Here is a 22044-nt window from a genome sequence, read left to right on the forward strand (position 1 = left end):
CCCTCTGGAACACCTGTTCAATCACAATAAACTCTGAACCTCTCTTTTTGCTCTAGCCCTGAATCTTGACTCTCCCACTTCCCCCTGAGTCCTTCCTATTGGAGATGGCTGATTACTCTATAGTTCATGAATCCTAGGGTAGGGAAGTGGGTCACATGCCATCCATACACCTTCCCGCCTTTAGACTGTTATTTCTCTACCCTCTTTTACTCATTCCTGCTCCTTTGAGCCAATTGGCTATACTGTCAACCACCATTGCTCATTCCTGTGAACTATTTACCACTTCAAACTGCTTCTTCACTGAACACTCCAGCAACTAGTGAACAGTCATCTTGTCCCACCCATTTCCTGTCCCCAATCTGGGTGACTTTATGTCTGTACCCAACACCACAACTTTTCAGCTTTTGACCTTCACAACTCAAGCAATAAACTTGTCTTTACCGAACCCCTTCTATAGTTACACCCTGGACTTATCATATGAATTTTTTCTTCCTAAAATCTCAAATTCAGAAATTTTCTTGTCATAGCATCCTATCTCTCTCTCTCTATATATATATATGTACACACACACACATACATATATATGTATATATATATATTTTACACAAATCCAAAGAGTCACACCTTCCTAGGTGGCACAGTGGTAAAGAATCCTTCTGCCAATGCAGGAGACATAAGAGATGTGGGTTCGATCCCTAGGTTGGGAAAATCCTCTGGAGAAGGAAATAGCAACCCGCTCCAGTATTCTTGCCTGGAAAATCCCATGGACAGAGAAGCCTGGAGGGCTTCAGTCCATGGGGTCACAGAGAGTTGGGTATGACTGAGCAACCAGACAGAGTCACACCTACAGTTATCTTTTGGCTTCATTGGGATGGCCAATTTTTATCCATCTGTTTACTCTCCATCTGTTTAAGCTCTGCTGGCTTAGAGTAAGATATTTCTCAGTGAATTCCATGTTTGCAATTAACACAAATCAATGGAGAGCCTGAGAATTCTGTGTGCTTACCACACTTTCCTCTACAGCTCCAGCAACGTCAAAGCCTCAGCACCATCTGCCTTGAGTGCTTTGTGACTTAATGACCACTTACCTGTCTTCTGGTTTATGCAGATCTTTGCAGGAATCTTTATACTCCCAAATAGCATGGCCAGTACCCTGGTTTTCCTGGGACTGAGTGGTTTTCCAGGATGCTGTGCAACCTAGATAGCATGTTCAAAAGCAGAGACATTGCCAACAAAGGTCCATCTAGTCAAGGCTATGGTTTTTCCTGTGGTCATGTATGGATGTGAGAGTTGGACTATAAAGAAAGCTAAGTGCCGAAGAATTGATGCTTTTGAACTGTGGTGTTAGAGACGACTCTTGAGAATCTCTTGGACTGCAAGGAGATCCAACCAGTCAGTTCTAAAGGAGATCAGCCCTGGGTGTTCATTGGAAGGACTGATGCTAAAGCTGAAACCCCAGTATTTTGGCCACCTCATGCGAAGAGTTGACTCATTGGAAAAGACTCTGATGTTGGGAGGGATTGGGGGCAGGAAGAGAAGGGAACAACAGAGGAGGAGATGGCTGGATGGCATCACCGACTCGATGGACATGAGTTTGAGTGAACTCCGGGAGTTGGTGATGGACAGGGAGGCCTGGCGTGCTACGATTCATGGGGTCGCAAAGAGTCAGACACGACTGAGCGACTGAACTGAACTGAACTGATGCTTAAGTCCTTGACTTAAAGACTCCACATTTTTGAAATTCCTTGTATTCTTTTTCACATATTAGCAGTCTTCATCTTCACTTTTAAACTATAAGCTGTTACTTCATCTGAAGTATGTAATAGCTCTTACTCTTCACTATCATTCTGTATGACCTTTTCAATCTAGGTCATTGGTTGAGAAAGTGGGTTGAGAAAGTCAAAACACCAGAGTGCATTAGCTAGGAATGTTATAGTTGTTCATAATAGCAAATCCATTTCAAGTTGGCTTAAGAAGAATGGGAGAATTTTATCAGATTTATGTCACCCAGCTTTCAGTCTCAGCTTGATCTAGAGCTCAGATTATTTTGTAAGGACCCAATTTCCATCTGCTTCTTGGCTCTAGTCTTCTTCAACTTGGCTTCATTCTCAGGCTCTGCTTGGTGGAAAAGTTGCTATCGACAGCTTCAGGCCTTATTTCTCAAGTTTAAATTCAAAGAGAAAAAAGTGTCTTTAGCTAGTAGCATTGGCACCAGTCCTAAGATGGACTAACTTCCATCATGAACCCACTCTTTATGCCTTTGCTGAGTTGGAAAAATGTCATAAGCCTGTTAAGGCAGGCTTTTGACTGCCTCCTTTGTGTCCCACACCACTTCTGAGCCAGTCCCTTGGGCTCAGGGCATTTGAACTCTGATTTGTCGGGTCTGGGTCTCAACTTCATTCTTGGAAACAACAAATTACATGCAGTGACTACAGGAGGAAAGGCTCAAAGGGGAAATGGATGTTTAGCAAAATGTTTACTATCCTCTAAACTGGTAACAAGATGGCTAAAACAAAACAAAGGCATAAACAGGCTCTGATTAAATCTGTAGGATGGGCTTCTGAGTAAAGATCATGAACATTATTAGTGTATAGGCTCTATGACATTTATTTTGACTGAACAGTGATATTTTTAAATATCCTAATTCTTGACTGTAGTCTTCATAGTTAAGTTGCAAAGTAAGTAAGATTTGTGCAAAGAAATTTTGTGTAATATAATCCTCTTTAATCATCATTAATGAGTTTTATTTTTAATTCTTCCCATACAAATAATAATTTGAAGATAAATCATATCCTATAAGAAAGAAGAGAATCTTTCTCCCTTAGATTAATTTTTTTGCAGCAGACATTTATGAAAATGTATTGATACATGATTTAGATAATAATAGTAGAGAAAAATAACTCAGCTAGAAATTAAAAAGCTTTGTTGGAAGGCCAACTCAGCTTTTAATTAGTCTTGTGACCCTGAAGAAGGCTCTTGAGATTTCAGTTTTTATCAACATGATTATACCAGTATGAGTAATATGATTTCAGTTCTCCATCATGAGATCAATATAGTGAAAAAAGTATCTGTATTATTCTATAGAGTCTACGGTTCCGTAATTTAGTGCTATATGTCCCCAACAATATTCAGGTTCTTTTCTGTGGATGGTTATAGATATTTTTTATTTAAGTTATTCTTTAATAATCTCAATATTCTTAAGATATTCTTTATTTAATGAATTTCAGAACTCAGTACATGCATCTCTGAGATGAGTAGTTAACTAAACTCTAATAAATGAATATCTATTTAAAAGCACCCTCCTGAGACATACAGTTGGCTAACAAACACATGAAAAGATGCTCAACATCACTCATTATCAGAGAAATGCAAATCAAAACCACAATGAGGTACCATTTCACGCCAGTCAGAATGGTTGCCATCCAAAAGTCTACAAGCAATAAATGCTGGAGAGGGTGTTGAGAAAAGGGAACCCTCTTACACTGTTGGTGGGAATGCAAACTAGTACAGCCACTATGGAGAACAGTGTGGAGATTCCTTAACAAACTGGAAATAGAACTGCCTTATGACCCAGCAATCCCACTGCTGGGCATACACACCGAGGAAACCAGAAGGGAAAGAGACACATGTATCCCAATGTTCATCGCAGTGCTGTTTATAATAGCCAGGACATGGAAGCAACCTAGATGTCCATCAGCAGATGAATGGATAAGAAAGCTGTAGTGCATATATACAATGGGAGTACTACTCAGCCATTAAAAAGAATACATTTGAATCAGTTCTAGTGAGGTGGATGAAACTGGAGCCTGTTATACAGAGTGAAGTAAGCCAGAAAGAAAAACACCAATACAGTATACTAACACATATATATGGAATTTAGAAAGATGGTAACAATAACCCTGTGTGCGAGACAGCAAAAGAGACACAGATATATAAAACAGTCTTTTGGACTCTGTGGGAGAGGGAGAGTGTGGGATGATTTGGGAGAATGGCAGTGAAACATGTATAATACCATATATAAAATGAATCGGCCATCTAGGCTTGATGCAGGATACAGGATGCTTGGGGCTGGTGCACTGGGATGACCCAGAGGTATGGTATGTGGAGGGAGGTGGAAGGAGGGTTCAGGATTGGGAACACGTGTACACCCATGGCGGATTCATGTTGATGTATGGCAAAAACAATACAATATTGTAAAGTAATTAGCTTCCAATTAAAATAAATAAATTTATATATTAAAAAAAAAACACCCTCCTGGATTCAGCTACTATGTTTAATGATATATTGCAAAACAGAATGAGAGGCCATCTTTTTTCAAGAAGCTTAGGTTTCTATCTGTTTGGTGGGGTGAAGTAAGAGAAAATAATATACAGATCTTTCCTGTGAAGCAGATTGTAATAGGTGCTATGAAAGAACCAAAAAGTGCTGTGGTGTTTCGAAAAAGAAAAAGACAAACTTTGAAATTACTCAGGAAGACCTTATAGACAATGGAGTAATTGGGATGGTCCTTGAAGGAGTGATAGAACGTCAATGATTGGGCAAAATATTCCTGATTGAGAGACCTGCATGAACAAAGGCACAAATACAGAAAAGAACAAGACAGAGCTATGTAGACTTTGGAGGGCTGGAAGAAGATAAGGGTGGAGAGGTACACTGGGGATATAGTGAAGAATCTTAAAAATGCTGGGATGGAAACTTTGAACCTAACTTTTTAGTTAATTGTGGCTTCCCTTGTAGCTCAGTCGATAAAGAATCTGCCTGCAGTGCAGGAGACCCAGGTTCAAGCCCTGGGTTGGGAAGATCCCCTGGAGAAGGAAATGGCAACCAACTCCAGTATCCTTGCCCGGAAAATCTCATGGACAGAGGAGCCTGGTGGGCTGCAGTCTATGGGGTTGCAAAGAGTCGGGCACGACTGAGCGGCTAACACTTACTAGAGAGTCATATATATAATCAGTGCTGTTCTCTATGAGTAAAAAATTAGTTTGATGGGTTGTTTGTATCTAGGTAAATATATGAGTTGTATACACTTTTAAAAAGAATGATTGTCAAATACCTAGCACATTTCCTGGCATCCAGTATGTCTCTATTACTTGTGACCATTATGTTTGTTTGAAGGACTGTCTTACATATAGAGGAGTTTAGACTGATCCTGTGAGCTACCCCACAGGTAGATTTAGGGCTATTGGAGAGAGAAATATTTTTGCTTCAAAATTAAAAAAAAAAAAAGATGTTATAAAGATTAAGTTGCTATAAAAAAGATAGGGGAGATAGAGAAGAAATGGTTAATAGAAGAATCTGTTAAAACAATATGAAAGAATTTTGGTTTATGGCCAGTTTGATATAATGTCAAGTGATTGTCCAACAAAGGTAGCATGTTTTTAAGTTGTATTAATAGCAGCTTTAGCAGAGCAAGGAGTGATGATCTAACTCTCTTCTACTGTGGTCAAATTTTTCTGGGGAGATTAGTCTTACAAATAAATACACGTGCACACACGTTGATCAGGATAGTCTGTTATTGCAGAAGTGATAGAAGGAATAGTCATAAAATGGAGATATTTCTTTAGGAGAAATGAACACCTGGGAAAGTGGGCGTGAATGTATAGTATAACATGATGTGTCAAGAAAGAAAAACAAGCACAAGCATTGGAGTTAGATCTCAGCTCAGCTCCTAACTAGCCATTTTATTCCAGGAAAGTTGCTAGCCGCTTTGTAGCCTGTTTCCTTTCCCACCCTCCTCCCTTCCCCCTCCACACCTCTCCTCCTTCTATTCTACTTCATTTTTGTAACACAGAAATGGCACGATTTGCCTGTAGTTTTATTTTTTGATTAATGATTGTCAAATACCCAGCACATTTCCTGGCATCTAGTACATCTCCATTTCTTGTGACCATTATGTTTGTTGAAGGACTGTCTTACATATATAGGAGTTTAGATTGGTTCTGTGAACTATCCCACAGATAGATTCAGGACTATTGGAGAGAGAAATAGTTTTTCTTAAAAAAAAAAAAGTTACAAAGGTTAAGTTGCAATAAACAAAGTAATGGTTTGTCTAAGTAGGGCAGCACTTTTTGAGTTTAGTGGTTGTGGTAGGCTAGAGCCAAGGTGATAATATATATTTTTACATGAAAGTAATCTTTTCCTCAGCATCTAGGAGGGAATCCCCAAGAGTAAGGCTTCCTACTCTTTTCCACCAAAGAATTCCCAAAAATCTATAGGCATAACTCAAAGTGCTCTGTAGAAAAGTACAGAGTTTGACATTTCATATTCATCTTAAATATACATCGTGCACTCTACTTTATGATGTATTTATTTTGTTGTAGTATCTGAATGTGCTTTAAGTATATACTGTCAAGTAAAACTTTGATAAACAGAATTTATCATATGGTTATGAGTACATTCTGGCATTTCCAAGGGTGCGGTTTCTGCAGTTCTGAGGATACACAGACTTAGAGGTCTTTAGAACCCACAGGCTTGTAACAGACTAAGAATTCCCTCTCAGCGTAACACAGATAAACTAAAAATTCAGATTTCCATTAATTAGAATTTGTGTTGCATGAGTTCATTTAGGCAATCACATTACTGCTAATATCCAAAATTTAGTAGTATCTTGTGTAAACATATGTGTGAACTTTAAGACGTAGGAAAAGCTTTGTTATATTTGAAAATGGAGAATTATATCTTTAGCTTCTGGAGTGGTGAGGTAAGAGGTTGAGTGGCTTCATAATACTGCGTTTGGCTGCTGCACTTGTGGGCTCGTTTTTGTTGTTTGCTCATGTTCCTTTTTTTTTTTTTTTAATTAGTGCTTTGCAGGAAACAGATGTTGACTAAATGCTGTTTTGTGAAGTATTATTTAGGAGGTTTTAAAATTAGGATAGCTTTTTCTTGCCTTTTTACTTAGCTCTAATTTTGTTTCTTTTCTACTCTCTTTTGGAGAAGGAAGTGGCAACCCACTCCAGTATTCTTGCCTGGAGAATCCCCATGGACAGAGGAGCCTGGCGGTCTACAGTCCATGGGGTCCCAAAGAGTCGGATACGACTGAGCAACTGATACTACTCTACTCTCTTTCCTACTTTACTTGTACCGAGATTTCTGCAGAAACTGCTTTAAGAGTTGCTGATCTAAATAAGAAATTATCTCCCTGAGACCAGCTCTAGACCACCTTTTGGTGATTTTGGTTACCTGACCACATATCTCTCTTAAATTTCATGTTATTATGATTTTAATAAAAGGGGCACAGGAACTCTGATTATTTTAGCTATGTTATTGGATGGATTGGATCATTTCAGAAGTATCTGCTTATTTGCCCTTAATGACTCATCATAATTTAGAGGACCAACTCAGAAGTCAGGAGACTAAGTTTTTGTTTTGTGGCAAAATTTTTTATTACTCATCCCTGGTTAATTAAGAGTTAAAAATGCCCAATACACATGTATTTTACAATTTTACCTAGGAGTTTTATCCTCTAATTATTCATAAAGCTATAGCATAAACAGCTCCTTAATGCTAAAGAATATCCCAGGCACCAAGGAGACCAAGTTGAACAGAACAAGGTCCTTGCTATTGAAGAACACGGGATTGATGTTAAGTAAGTAAATTATTGTGAAACAGTGTGCCTAATGCCATTTCAACAGTGTGACTCAAGGAGAAGATACTCAGAGACAACTATAAGAAATTCTAAAGCCAGGGACAGTTTCTCAGAGGAGGTGATGGTATTTCAAGATATTGGAAGATAAACACTAGTTTGCCAGGCAAAGAGGCATGTGTCCTAGGAAGAAGGAGGCTTAAAATGTGTGGTATATTTAGGGAACTATAATTAAATCAATATACTGGACAGTTGCAGATATGGCTGGAAGTTCAAAAGGAAGTATATTCACAAGTGCATTGCATTTCACGATAAATTGCCTGGACTTGACTGAAGGTTTTTAATAAGTGGAGCAGTATAATTGTGTTTTCCCAAAGAAAAGAAATGCAGCAAGGCAAAATGAGTGTCTGAGGAGGCCTTACAAATAGTTGAGAAAAGAAGAGAAGTAAAAGGCAAGGAAGAAAGGGAAAGACATACCCAACTGAATGCAGAGTTCCAGAGAATAGCAAGGAGATATAGAAAGCCTTCTCAAGTGAACAATGCAAAGAAATAGAGGAAAACAAGAGAATGGGAAAGACTAGAGATCTCTTCAAGAAAACTGGAGCTATTAAGGGAATATTTCATGCAAGAATGCGCATGATAAAGGACAGAAATGGTAATCACTTAACAGAAGCAGAAGAGATTAAGAAGTGCGAAGAATACACAGAAGAACTATATAAAAATGGTCTTAATGACCCAGATAACCACAATAGCGTAGTCTTTCACCTAAAACCAGACATCCTGGAGTGTGAGGTCAATTGGGCCTTAGGAAGCATCCCTACGAACAGAGCTAGTAGAGGTGATAGAATTCCAGCTGAGCTATTTAAAATCCTAAAAGATGATGCTGTTACAGTGCTGCACTCAATATGTCAGCAAATTTGGAAAACTGAGCAGTGGCCACAGGACTGGAAAAGGTCAGTTTTCATTCCAATCCCAAAGAAGGTCAATGCCAAAGAATGTTCAAACTACCATATGGTCGCACTCATTTCACATGCTAGCAAGGTTATGATAAAATCCTTCAAGCTAGGGTTTAGCAGTATATGAAATGAGAACTTCCAGATGTACAAGCTGGGTTTAGAAAAGGCAGAGGAACTAGAGATCAAATTGCCAACATTTGTTGGATCATATAGAAAGCAAGGGAATTCCAGAAAAACACCTATTTCTGGTTCATTGACTTAATGCTAAACCCTTTGGCTGTGTGGATCACAACAAACTGGACAATTCTTAAAGAGATGGGAATACCAGACCACCTTACCTGCCTCCTGAGAAACCTGTGTGCAGGTCAAGAAGCAACAGTTAGAACCGGACGTAGAACAACGAATGGTTCCAAATTGGGAAAGGAGAATGTCAAGGCTGTATAATGTCACCCTGCTTATTTAACTTATATGCAGAGTACATCTTGTGACATGCCGGGCTGGATGAATCACAAGCTGGAATCAAGATTACTAGGAGAAATAACAACCTCTGATATACAGATGATACCACTTTAGTGGCAGAAAGTGAAGAGGAGCTAAAGAATCTCTTGATGAAAGTGAAACAGGAGAGTGAAAAAGCTGGCTTGAAGCTCAATATTCAAAAAACTAAGATCATGGGATCCAGACCCATCACTTCATGGCAAATAGAAGGAGAAAAAGTAGAAGCAGTGACAGATTTTCTTTTCTTGGGATCCAGAATCACTGCAGATGGTAATTGCAACCATGAAATTAAAAGACACTTGATCCTTGAAAGGAAAGCTGTGACAAAGTTGAATGCATGCTAAGTCACTTCAGTTGTGTCTGACTCTTTGCGATGCTATGGACTCATAGCCTCCCAGGCTCCTCTGTCCATGGGATTCTCCATGCAAGGATACTGGAGTGGTTTGCCATGCCCTTCTCCAGGGGATCTTCCCGACTCAGGGATTGAACCTGTGTCTCTTCCATCTCCTGCATTGGCAGGTGAGTTCTTTACTACTGGCATGCTAGACAGGGTATAAAAAGCAGAGACACCACTTTGCCAACAAAGGTCTGCTAGTCAGAACTATGGTTTTTCCAGTAGTCATGAATGGAGGTCAGAGTTGGATCATAAAGCAGACTGAACTCCAAAGAATTGATGCTTTCAAATTGTGGTGCTGGAGAAGACTCTTAAAGAGTCCCTTGGACTGCAAGAAGATCAAACTAATCAGTCTTAAAGGAAATCAACCTTGAATATTTATTGGAAAGACTTATGTTGAAGCTGAAGCTCCAACACTTTGGCCACCTGATGTAAAGAGCCAACTCATTGGAAAAGACCCTGATGCTGGGAAAGATTGAAGGCAAAAGGAGAAGGGAACGACAGAGGATAAGATGGTTAGATGGCATCATGGACTCAATGGACATGAATTTGAGCAAACTCCGGGAGATAGTGAAGGACAGGGAAGCCAAACGTGCTGCAGTTCATGGGATCACAAAGAGTCAGTCGCACAGGACTTATCGACTGAGCAATAACAAACACTGACTGTGAGTCCATGTCTCTTGGGGCACACACCTCTTTTTCCACAACAGAGCTCTAAATGACAGTAGAGGAGATAGGAGAGAGGCTAGACTCATGTTTCCATGTGTGGGCAGGATTTTCAGTTGATTGAGTCATTGCCTTTGTCCTAAGAGGTAGGTCAGATACAGATGGAAAAATGTCGAGTTTAGATTTGTTAAAAGCTTAGAACTAAGAAGACATAAATGTGGGTTAAACTGTAGATACGAATGAAGATCTTTCCTAGAAATTGCTATCCTTGGAGCTATGTGTTAAGCTATTTTAGGAATAAACTTACTGTAAAAGTATATGTTTTCTCCATTTTGGGGGGGGCTGTTAACAGAAAACATGCAAATCGTAAAATCTTTTGAAATTTGTAAAAGGTTTGAAAGTCATATTTTTGAACGTGATTTTAAGAGAAATGGCCTCCTTTATGTGTGTGGTTTTTTTCTTTTTTTCCATAGGCTTTTTTTGGCCACAGATTTGGGCTCTAATGCATTAGTTTTCTGTCAGCTTCTCTAAAGATTCAAGGATAGAGTTTAAATTAAGGATACGTTCAAGGGTACCCTTCAGGGTAGGAGCTAACTCTGCTCTGATTTTTATTTAGTTGGGGAGCATCCAGAGAAATGCGTTTAGATTATATAACTAGTCACTTAGGGCCCCTAGCCTCCTGCTAACCCAGCCCTCTGGAGAGGCAGCGTGCTGCTGGGAGTAGCTGGGTCAGACTCAGCCCTGTTGCCTAGCAGTCCAAGAGGAGCAGTCATAAGGGGTTGTTGCTGAGCAACCAGGGGGCTGCTGCTGTTGTCTCATCCCCCACGGAGTGGCACAGTAGTGGCGGGCCTGTCCCCATGGGAAAAGCAGTACAGTCTGGCAGGGGGCCAAGCCTCCCTCAGAGGCGCAAGGGTTGTTAGCAGTAAGTATTTGACCTTAGCATCAAAGATGATAACTCATGTTGTATGAACATGCAAACAGTTTATGGAATTATTGATGTAAGTTTAATTAAACATGAACTTGGAGCAAGGCAGGTATGACAGCCAGAGTTTTCTTTCAGATACATTCATTCCAGTTTCTTTCTCCTTCAGACTTTGTTGCAGTGTCTGTTTTCTGGGTCAATGGCAAGTAATTTTTTTTTTATGCCTCATGTAATATGTAACTTGCCCTATTAACATTATTTAGCCAAAGCAAATATTTACATTTGAGAAAAACCAGCAAGCTAACTCCTGTGTGGTCAAGTGGGACTGCATGGTGAAGTATTTGATTCAATATCAACACAAGGACTTGCTACTGTTATTTGAGGTACTGCTTTGAATTTTCTCTTTGTATAGAAAAGTCAGAAGATACTTCACCAGGACCACATATGACTTTATTTTTTAGTATTTAACACCGTCCATAAATGACTCTTCAGGAGAGTTGATAGGTGAAACTAATTAATTCTTGTAAGAAGGGTAAGTTCTGATTTTAGGACTTAAAATTGCCTGTATTGAGTAAACCTTTTCCTGAAGATCCAGAAACATATATTAAAGGCCAAAAATTGAGCTCTTTCAGTGTATTGGAATAATACACAGTTACACGGAAGGCTAAAGTGTGAAGTAGAGGAATGAACATCCATCACTGAGAAATAATGAGCACTGACCAGCTAGAGAGAAGTGATGTAAACCTTTCTTATCTCCCTCTCCCTGTTTTTTCTTTCAGTATTTCTGGCCTTGTGGTGTAACTGTTTGCCTGTAACGGTTTTAGGAAGCAGGCCTTTGGGTACAGAGGAGGAGATTTGTTTGTTGGCATTAGGGTCTGTACTCTTTAAGGGACCTATATTCTTTTTGAAAAATGTACTTAAAAACTTAAAAATTCCTCTCAAGAAGTGCACACAGATTTTTGTTTTGCACACATGTCCATGCACTAATGTGTCTAAGCCATTCAATTAGAGTACAACTGAGGTGGTATATAAATAGTGATAGAAAGTTCAAAATGTTTTCTAAGATGCCTTCTTTTTAAAGCTACTTAACATGTAAAAGTGAACTTTTTACTTTTTATCCTGTGTATCATTCACAGACGCATTCTATTTATCTTTGTTATATAAGAGTGTTAATGAATCTAAAGCATATTCAGCCCAGTATATGCCAGGTACTGATCCATATAGATCGTGTGCTATGAGTGCTAAGTCGCTTCAGTCGTGTCTGACTCTTTGCGACCCCATGGACTGTAGCCCGCCAGGCTCCCAGGCTCCTCTGTCCGTGGGATTCTCCAGGCAAGAATACTGGAGTGGGTAGTCTTGGTAATCTTCTCCAGGGGATCCTCCTGACCCAGGGATTGAACCCGTGTCCCTTACGTTTCCTGCGTTGCTAGGCGGGTTCTTTGTCACTAGCACCACCTGGAAAGCCCCTATATATAAATTAAGCATGTCATTTAACTTTCCCAACAACTGTATGCGAGAGGTAGTATTATTATGGATGTTTTACACGCGGAGAAGTCTAGGCCTGCCCAGAAAGGTCAAATAACCAGGATAAATATGCACACAAAAGACTCATAATCAGAAAGTCTGTCTTCAGAGTCGTAATGCTTCTCAATCATAATGCTATATTTTGAGCTCTGTATTATTTCATGAGGGCAGCATGAAGCAATATTCACAACAAACTGTTTTTAGGTTATAATGATATAATGAGAGAATGCAAAATAGTGAAAACTACGGAATCTTTTACATAATTAAATTTGTTTAATTTACTGTTTGAGCCTATATAAGTCCATAGTCAGAAGCCTTTTAAATCAAACTTTTTTATATCCATTCAAATTCAGTGGATATACAAAATAAATTCAGTAGGCATTTTGCACTGAGGTTGTTTCTCTTCAGGATGAAATGTGAGATATATTTTAGTTGATATGTGAAATGTGAAGGAAGAGGAAATGGTTAAAAAATAGAGGAAATGAATAAGTGACCGTTTCTCCAAAAAACTCATATTTCTTAGAGGTTTGCGATAAGACACATCAAGGAACTGCCTTTTAGTCATAAGAAAAATAATACAGGGGGAAAGTTGTATGTAAAAGCTAGGTCAACAGTCCAGGAATATTTTCAGCAATGATGCATAGTGGATTAGTTACAGGCTTTCTAGTCAGACAGGGCTGAATATGAACCCTGTCTCTGTGATTTATTAGCTGTGTGATGTTAGAGAGGTATCACCTTCTCTAAGCTTCAAAAAAAGTCTGTTTTTCTTCTTTGGAAAAAAAGGTTAATTGTGATGATCAAGTGGAATAAATGCAAAGTGTCTAGCAAGACTCATGACACAGAACAGGTATTTATGAAATGCTGAAATCTTTTTTTCTCCTCTCCTAGCAGCAACACAAACAAAACGAGGGTTATCCTAGAGACCTGAAGGGTCAAGGCAGTTTCATAGTGGGATTGTGGGGCCAAAGTTGCTCAGCATTTTAAAGATTCTTGTTCAACTTTTCCAAATTGTTATGTAAAAACAATATTACAGTATAGGTATTATATTTTTAATTAGAAAACCTGATTTTACTTTGCCTATGGTTGTGATATTGATTTGAACCTTAGGAAACAGGATGTTTAACTGTACTAATTGAATCTGAAACATGAATGTATTTCTGATTCTTAGTCATTTTCATCAGTTCCTCTTAATTCATTCTTTAGCTACTGAGGCTTCATTCAAAAAATTTTGAATTTAAATTTTTAGATAGAGATACGACACAGGAAAATTTTTGATTTTGGTCATTTGTGTATATTTCTTATCAGCTGCTGTAGCTGTAACCCTGAGTCCCCTGAAACAGGGTCTTTGTTTTCTCTGTGGCACCTCCCACATGGTTTAGTTGCTAAACAATGTCCAAGTCTTGAGACCTCATGGATTATAGCCTGCCAGGCTCCTCTGTCCATGGGATTCTCCAGACAAGAATACTGGAGTGAGTTGCCATTTCCTTCTCCAGCAGATCCTCCCAACCCAGGGATTGAACCCAGGTCTCCTGCATTGCAGGCAGATTCTTTATTGACTGAGCTACGGGGGAAGATTTACCACATGGTAGATAACAGTATTTGATGAATGACAGAATGGATAAAACAGGTTATTTGTGATTTTATGTACATACAATAGCTATTAAAAATTTTGAAAATGTAGCAGTTGCTAAGGATCTGGTTAGTAGGGTAGTTTAAAAACTATTGCAGTTGTAGAAATCAAGCATATACAGTAGAAAAAAATAGAAGATACTAGTCTAAGGGTTAAAAGAGGGAAACTTAAGAATACGTAAAGAAATTTGAAGAGAAAACTGTAGTGCTAATTTAGTTGTGATCACTTTTATAAATGGGCTTACCAGGTGGTGCTAGTGGTTCAGAACCCGCCTGCAAATGTAAGAGACATAAGAGATGAGGTTTTGATCCCTGGGTGGGAAACAACCCCTGGAGAAGGGCATGGCAACCCACTGCAGTTTTCTTGCCTGGAGAATCCCATGGACAGAGGAGCCTGACGGGCTACAGTCCACAGGGTCGTGAAAAGTCAAACTCGACTGAAGTGACTTAGCAAATATAAGTGTATTTCAGCTCTTACAAAAGGTGAAAGGACCATGATATGGCATATCTGAAAATGCTAGAGATAAAATACTAAGTGCTGTAGATGGATGAATAAAACATTGCCATTCAAGATGTTCACAGGCTGCTAAGAGAGACGGACATGCACAGAGCCATCATGAGAAGTCGACCATGATAAGTGCATCAGAGAGTTATGAACAAAGTGATTTAGGGGCAGGGGTTATGACTCATAAGAAACTTGAGCAGTTCCAAAGAGCTTTACCAAAGCAGAAACCTTTGAGTTGGCTTTTAAGGAAGCTCAGAGCCTACTCGTGAGAACACAGGGGTATGACCTGCATTCTGGGCAGAAGGACCAGGAAGTTTTTAATATGGCCTATTTGTGCAATTTTTTTTGGTATTTGTTGCTAGCTCTATGTAGCCACAGAGAAGGCAATGGCACCCCACTCCAGTACTCTTGCCTGGAAAATTCATGGACAGAGGAGCCTGGTACGCTGCAGTCCATGGGTTCGCTAAGAGTCGGACACGACTGAGCGACTTCACTTTCACTTTTTACTTTCATGCATTGGAGAAGGAAATGGCAACCACTCCAGTATTCTTGCCTGGAGAATCCCAGGGAAGGCGGAGCCTGGTAGGCTTCAGTCCATGGGGTTGCACAGAGTCGGACACGACTGACACGACTTAGCAGCAGCATTAGCAGCAGCAGCAGCTATGTGGCCAAGGCATTCAAACCACCACCTTTTATCACAACTTGTACAAAGTCTGGGCTTTCCAGGCAGCTCTAGTGGTAAAGAACACACCTGCCCATGCCGGAGACCCCAGAGACATGGGTTTGATCACTGGTTCAGGAAGAATCCCCTGGAGAAGGAAATGGCAACCCACTCGAGTATTCGCGCCTGAAGAATCCCATGGACAGAGGAGCCTGGTGGACTACAGTCCATAGGGTTGCAAAAAGTTGGGCATTACTGAAGTGACTTAGCATGCATGCACTTAGAAAGTCTAATCAGTAAATACTGGTTTTTGAATACCTGGGTGAATGAGTGAACAAACTTACCTTCTTAATATGGGACAATAGTTTTCAAATAAAATAATTATATAATAAAGTAATTATTGAAGGTTGTGTTTCTTTACTTGATTATACATGTGCAGTTTAAAGAAAAATTTAAACTTTGTGAACTCTGATTCACATTCGTCTCATTGGTTTTTAAGAAAACACAGCCATGGACTTTATTCCTATCATTCTGTTCTTTTCTTTCTGCATTTAATATCTACACTTTTGTTGGTTTGTTTAGATGCATGAGTTCAAATATGTTCCTTTTTTTTTTTTTTTTTTAAGTCTAAAGTAAAACCTCCCTAAATGGAGGCCACAGTACTGCTTATACATGAAGTGATATTTAGGTTGATATTTTTATTTCCTCTTTAGAAGCAGAACAAACATCCTATTGTACACATTCTCCATTCTCCAAGTAAAAACCTACAATGCAGTGATGGGGAGTGGGATGGTATTTCTTGTTGCAAAGTGTCCAGTAATATCTGGAATCCTCCAGATATTAGCTGGATTTTAGAGATTGTATTAACATTTGTGGCACAAATGACAGTTGGGTTTATTAAATGGCAGTTTCAGCCAATTAAGATTTCTCATAGTTTTGAGTTCCTTTTCTTTCCCTTTTCAATTTCAGTATGTCTTCGGAAGGCAAATATATTAGAGTATGATTCCTTTGGTGTTTTGTTTTTCCTTTGGAAGCCAAAACAAAACGCTTCAGAACATCATAGTCCCGAAAGGAAGCTGTAAGACTTGGGAGTGTGATCACAGCTTCCTTTTTAGGATCCCAAACCAAATCGGGTGTTAAACATAAGAAACACATATTTTACTTACGCAGGACTTCAGGGAGGGTAATAAAATAACATTGTGTATTTGTGTTTCATCGTCTGTGATCTTTCTTGATTCCCAGAACAGCCTGGAGAGATAAGCAGGGTAAATATTTTCATCCCCATTCGATAAACAAGGCTCTGTCATTTACCTGTGGAAAAAGATGAGTCTTCAAAGTCAGCATCTGATGCAGGGGTAAGCTGGAGCTAGAACTGACTTGAGCATTTCTGCCTTGATGTTACAAGCCCTGAGGATTTTCTTTTACTGGCTTACTTGTAAGCTGTGAGGAAATGTGGGAAGCAAAGGCAAGAGAAAAGTAATGAAATTATTTGCAAATGAACTTGAAAGATGGCTAGCATGATGCTGTTGGTATTTGGAGAAAAAGACTGTATTTGAGCATCATGGTAAAATATTACTACCACGTAGAATTCCTAGGTTTTACACAAATTACAAATTCAGTTACTGTCCCAATGTGAGTGGTTTGTGGAATATGGACTGGAAGGAGCATTTCTCAAACTGGGAAGACTAGCGAGAGACGTAATGTCTATAAGAATCGTTGAGGTGGAGGCAGGTGTGGGTGAGGAGAGTGGAATTAGATGGTGCTTGTGGGAATGGAATTGAAAGGAAGAGTGAGTTCGAGGACAATTATGAACCTGGGGTAGACAGAATTTGGTGGCTTATGAGGAAAGAAAACAGCAAGCAGTACTGGACTCTCCTACTCTGAATGACCTTAGTAAAGTTAGCACATACAAGCATAGGAATATTGATGTTTCTGGCTCCATGCTTTACAGAAGAAGGAACAGACGATCTCCATAACATGAAACTTGGCTCTGTCACCTGGGACAGCTAAGCACTTGGCATGTGTCTGCTCAAGTATGCAGACCACCTGAGTGAAAGGGAGCCTGGTTTACCCAGCGATTGGCAGTGGCCACCTCTGTCAGAAGTGTCCATGGGAATGAAAATAACTCATTATTAGTTTTTAAACAGGGGCTTTTGATATAGAAAGACCCAAAAGGATAGGAACAAGGAAGCCGTGCAAGTGTATCAGATGCCCATTCACAGCAAAATTTCAAGTTACCCTTTGATGCTGAGGCATTATGTGTGGGCCAGGTTTTATTGGGTGGATTTTCTCTTCCAGAATGCCAATCACTGTGTTATGTAATTGAGGAAAACAATGTCCTTGCTCCTTGGCATTGAAATTCAAAGATGACTGCAGGGATGTATGGCTTTTAAAGTTACACATCTGAGAAAGGCTGGCACTCAGCTGGTGAAACTCATTTCAGTGGAAAGTTGAAAAGCTGAAGAAAGCAATGTATTTTGCTCTATTGTTGATTTTACTATTTAGTAGGTATGTCTCCGACTGCTCACATTACATGGTCTTGGGTTAAAACCCCAAAAAAGTTGATCCAAATACAATTGGGGGGTTTGAATAGGTAACAAAATAATAATGACAAAAAAAAATTTTAAAATAGGGAACAAAATAATAAGAGAGTGCTGAGCTGCTTACTCAAGGGAATTTATCCTGCTCTTATTGTAAGTCAGAAACGAATAAAAGAAGTCAGGATGAGGAATGAAAAAATAGCAATGAACATTATTTTTAAAATTGTGTGTCATTTTGTCATTAAATTAGATGTTATTGCCCAAGGAACCATTTGTTCTTTTCCAAAACAGACAAGAAACAAAGGATGTTTATCTTAATACATCTTTTTTTCCCCTTTGTTTCCTTCAAGGGTCATGGTATACTGAAAAGGCACTCAATCAAGAGAAATCTGGGGGGAGCTGGAAACCATCAAGTTATTGAGACCACACAGGGGGCAGAAAAGATAGAGGTGGGTATGCTTTTGATCCATCAATCCTTCTATTGAGGGTGTCCCTGAAAATGTCTTTGTTGCTATAGATCCAGAGGAAAGCAAAGGAAAAGTAAAGTGGGAGGTCTTTATTTTAGAAAACAAATCAATATGGTTAAATGGAAGCTTGATAGAATCTATTGTTAATGTCAAATTAATAGCATGCATGTGGAGAACTTGAGCTACACATTTCCATCCAGTGTCTGCCAGGGACCAGCGATTAGTACACAGACTAAGCTTGGTGTGATATTTACATTCTTAGCTGTGCTTATTTAAACTGTACCTAACAGAGGCAGCTAGCCCACCAAAATAAAGTTTTAAATTTGTATCCTTTAGAACAGAAGAAAAATGTATAATATTACCTATAAACTTGTGTGTGTGCTCAGTCATATCCAACTCTTTGCAACCCCATGGACTGTAACCCTCCAGGCTCCTCTTTCCATGGAATTTTCCAGGCAAGAATATTGAAGTGGGTTGCCATTTTCTACTCCAGAAGACCTTCCAGACCCAGGACCCAGAGATCAAACCCCCATCTCTTGCGTCTCCTGCATTGGCAAGCAGATTCTTTACCATTGCGCCACCTGGGAAGCCTATACATTTACCACTCTTCAAATACTGATCTCCCTAGAGACCACAGCAATAGCTTTATAATCAGTACATAGAAGGAAATAGTTTTGATGACATTAACTGGTAGACATAAATCTCAAATACTTTTTGAGAAACCATTTTCTGTGTGCTGCTGATGGCCTCTCTCAGTGCTGTGTTTTCCCACTGGGAGTTAGGAATTTGCTCCCCTGCTACAGGGAAAATGGCAGACCAGAGACCATGGAGTAAGTCTCAGACTGCAGGAAGCCTCCTCCCACTCTTGGATTCCATGAGAACAGAGCTCCAAGGGAACAGGAAAATGGAAGACATTACATTTGCTTTGGGCTCATTGCCTGGGTTTCTAAAAAGCAATGCAGCTTTCCTATTAACCTGCTGTGATTTCATTTAAACAATGGCAGTGGATTCATTTTCTTGTGTCATCTGAACATTTTTAGTACTTTTATGTCAACTTTTCAAGTTTGTGTCAGTGGAAATTGAAATCTACTGTTAATAAAAGGTAGAACTAATATGACAAAAATTTTTATCAGAAAGCATTTATATTTCTGCATAAACGACTGGAATCTCTATACTAAGGTAAAACAGCAAGTACATTTTATATACATTAATTTTGTATTTAAGGAAAATTGAAACTAACGTAAAATAATTGAGTCTTCATTGTGGGTGGAGTGGGTAGAGGCTTATAAACATAATCTCATGTAATCCTTGGAGAAGGCAATGGCACCCCACTCCAGTACTCTTGCCTGGAAAATCCAGGCAAGATTTTCCAAACGGAGGAGCCTGATGGGCTGCAGTCCATGGGATCGCTAAGAGTCGGACACGACTAAGCGACTTCCCTTTGACTTTTCACTTTTATGCAGTGAAGAAGGAAATGGCAACCCACTCTTCACTTTCATGCAATGTAGAAGGAAATGGCAACCACTCCAGTGTTCTTGCCTGGAGAATCCCAGGGACGGCGGATTCTGGTGGGCTGCTGTCTATGGGGTCGCACAGAGTTGGACACGACTGAAGCGACTTAGCAGCAACAGCATGTAATCCTCACGATGACTGTGGGGAAAGTAAGGAAGGCATAATCATTCCTTGTGAAAAAGTGCACTTTGCCAAGTGCACACATGTGGCTAGTGGGTGGTGAAGTTAGGATTTGAGCCTGATTTTTGTCTGATGCTTATGCCTGTGTCCTTGACCACCTTGGATAGGGAGATTTGGCATGAGCTAAAAAAAAAGTATCTTGTTTCCATCAGGTATTTATAGTTGATGGTTGAAAATATACATTTTTAAGGAACACATTATCCCTTATTCTATGAACTCTAAAAAAGAGATGAAACATTTTTCTGATTCATTTAGTGAGGAGCATTTAACTAAAAAAAATTTTGAAAAATAATAAAAGTGTTACAAAAAAGAATATAACAAAAATTCACTGAAATACTAAATATAGTAATGTAGAAATCAATAGAATAATACAACAAAATGATGTTTCTTCTAGAAATGTACAAGTGATTAAATATTGAGAAATTTATTGTAATTTCATAGTCATAGACTAAAGGATAAAACTACGATTTTTTCACTTCCTGATTCCAAATGACACTTGATAAAATGCAACTATATTTCTTTTAAGAACACACATTTATAAAATTTAGTAACATAGGAATAGAGAGCTGTTTTTAAATTGTGAAAAGCAGGAAAAAACAAAAACATTAGATGCTTACAACATGTCCTGTTTCATCACTTATATTTAATTAGCGTCATTCTATAGATTTTAATCAATGCAATAATTTTTTAAAATAGCTAACATTTTAAAAATTCTTATTGTATATGCTAGAAGCTGTTCTAAATGATTTACAAGTATTAACTCATTTAATTTTCATAACAGTTCTAGGGAATATTGACTACTGTAATTCTCATTTTACAAATTAGGAAGCTGAAACCCAGAGATGCTAAGTAACTTGGCCAAGATCACACAGCTAATAAGTTGTGTAGCTAAATAAGCACTCAAGTGGCTTAACTCATGAGTCTTTAATTTTAAATCATATGATATACTGCCTCTCAAAGTTCATGGTTATTAGCAGAGAGATGACATCTTTTTTCCTTAAAAGAGTGTATATATACTTTTTTTTTTTTTACTAAAAATCCCAAGAAAATTAATTGAAAAGCTGTTAGAATAAGAAACTTCAGGTAAGTGGACATACAGAGGATAAATATGTACAAATCAATTGACTTTTCTATAATAGCTACAAATAGAAAATATGAAAAATGCCATTATAATAATAATAATGAAATATCATATATCTATGAGTAAGCTATAATAGAAATGTATAAGATTTAAATGAAGAAAATAGCATTTGATTGAGAAATGCAAAATAAGATTAGCAGTAATGAAGATTGATATTATATTCCTGGATGAGAATAATAAATATTGTAATGATGCTAGTGTCCCCAAAATAATTTATAAAATTAATGCTATTCCATATAGGACCATAAAAAGAGTTTTAGGGCCAAGTTGGCAAAATGATTATTAAAATTCATCTGGAAGAATGAATAGACTAGGAAAAGCAAATTTTTGAAACAGAATAATAATGAAAAAGAACTTCTAATTCCAAGTATTAAAACATAAAAAATTACTGTTACTAAGACAGTATTTCAGTATGTTACTTTTTACTAAAATAAAGACTTAGGAGAAGCTAAATCACCTTGAAAATTCTCCAGATTTAAGCATACAAGGGTGACATACAATGAAGACTGCATTTCATGTTGGTAGAGAAAGTACTGATTATTACAAGAACAGAATCCTAATAGTGAATTGTTAGCAAAAATTGTAACCATGACTCTTTTGTTTGTATGAAATGCAAATAAATATTAGTTTAACTGAAAAAGAAGCCTAATGAGATATAACTGAAAAATCGGCAAACATAATCTGGTCTAATATGACATCAAAGGCAAAAACCATAATTGGAGATTGATAGACTTGACTGCGGGACATATTAGAACTTTTTACATACCAACAGAAAGGGGACTCAAACAGCACGCCTAGCACTGGATCTGAAAATTCCTTTCAGGATAGAAGGAATAAATCAGCAAGTGCTGACTAATATCCCAGGTG

General features: G+C 38.5%; 1 protein-coding gene across 8 annotated transcripts in view; it reads left to right on the forward strand.

Moving 5' to 3' along the window:
• PKIB (cAMP-dependent protein kinase inhibitor beta) overlaps positions 1 to 22044 on the forward strand; it is a 121531-nt gene that overhangs the window by 9599 nt on the left and 89888 nt on the right. For 6 of the 8 annotated variants that reach the window (XM_025294783.3, XM_006047583.4, XM_006047582.4 and 3 more), the window contains one exon: positions 18228 to 18326. The exons of the other annotated variants lie outside the window; for them this stretch is intronic. The gene's annotated coding sequence lies outside the window, so the exon portion shown is untranslated. The remainder of the gene's footprint in view (positions 1 to 18227; positions 18327 to 22044) is intronic. 8 annotated transcript variants of the gene reach the window in all.

Source organism: Bubalus bubalis, chromosome 10 (assembly GCF_019923935.1).
Source record: "Bubalus bubalis isolate 160015118507 breed Murrah chromosome 10, NDDB_SH_1, whole genome shotgun sequence".
NCBI lineage: Eukaryota > Metazoa > Chordata > Mammalia > Artiodactyla > Bovidae > Bubalus > Bubalus bubalis.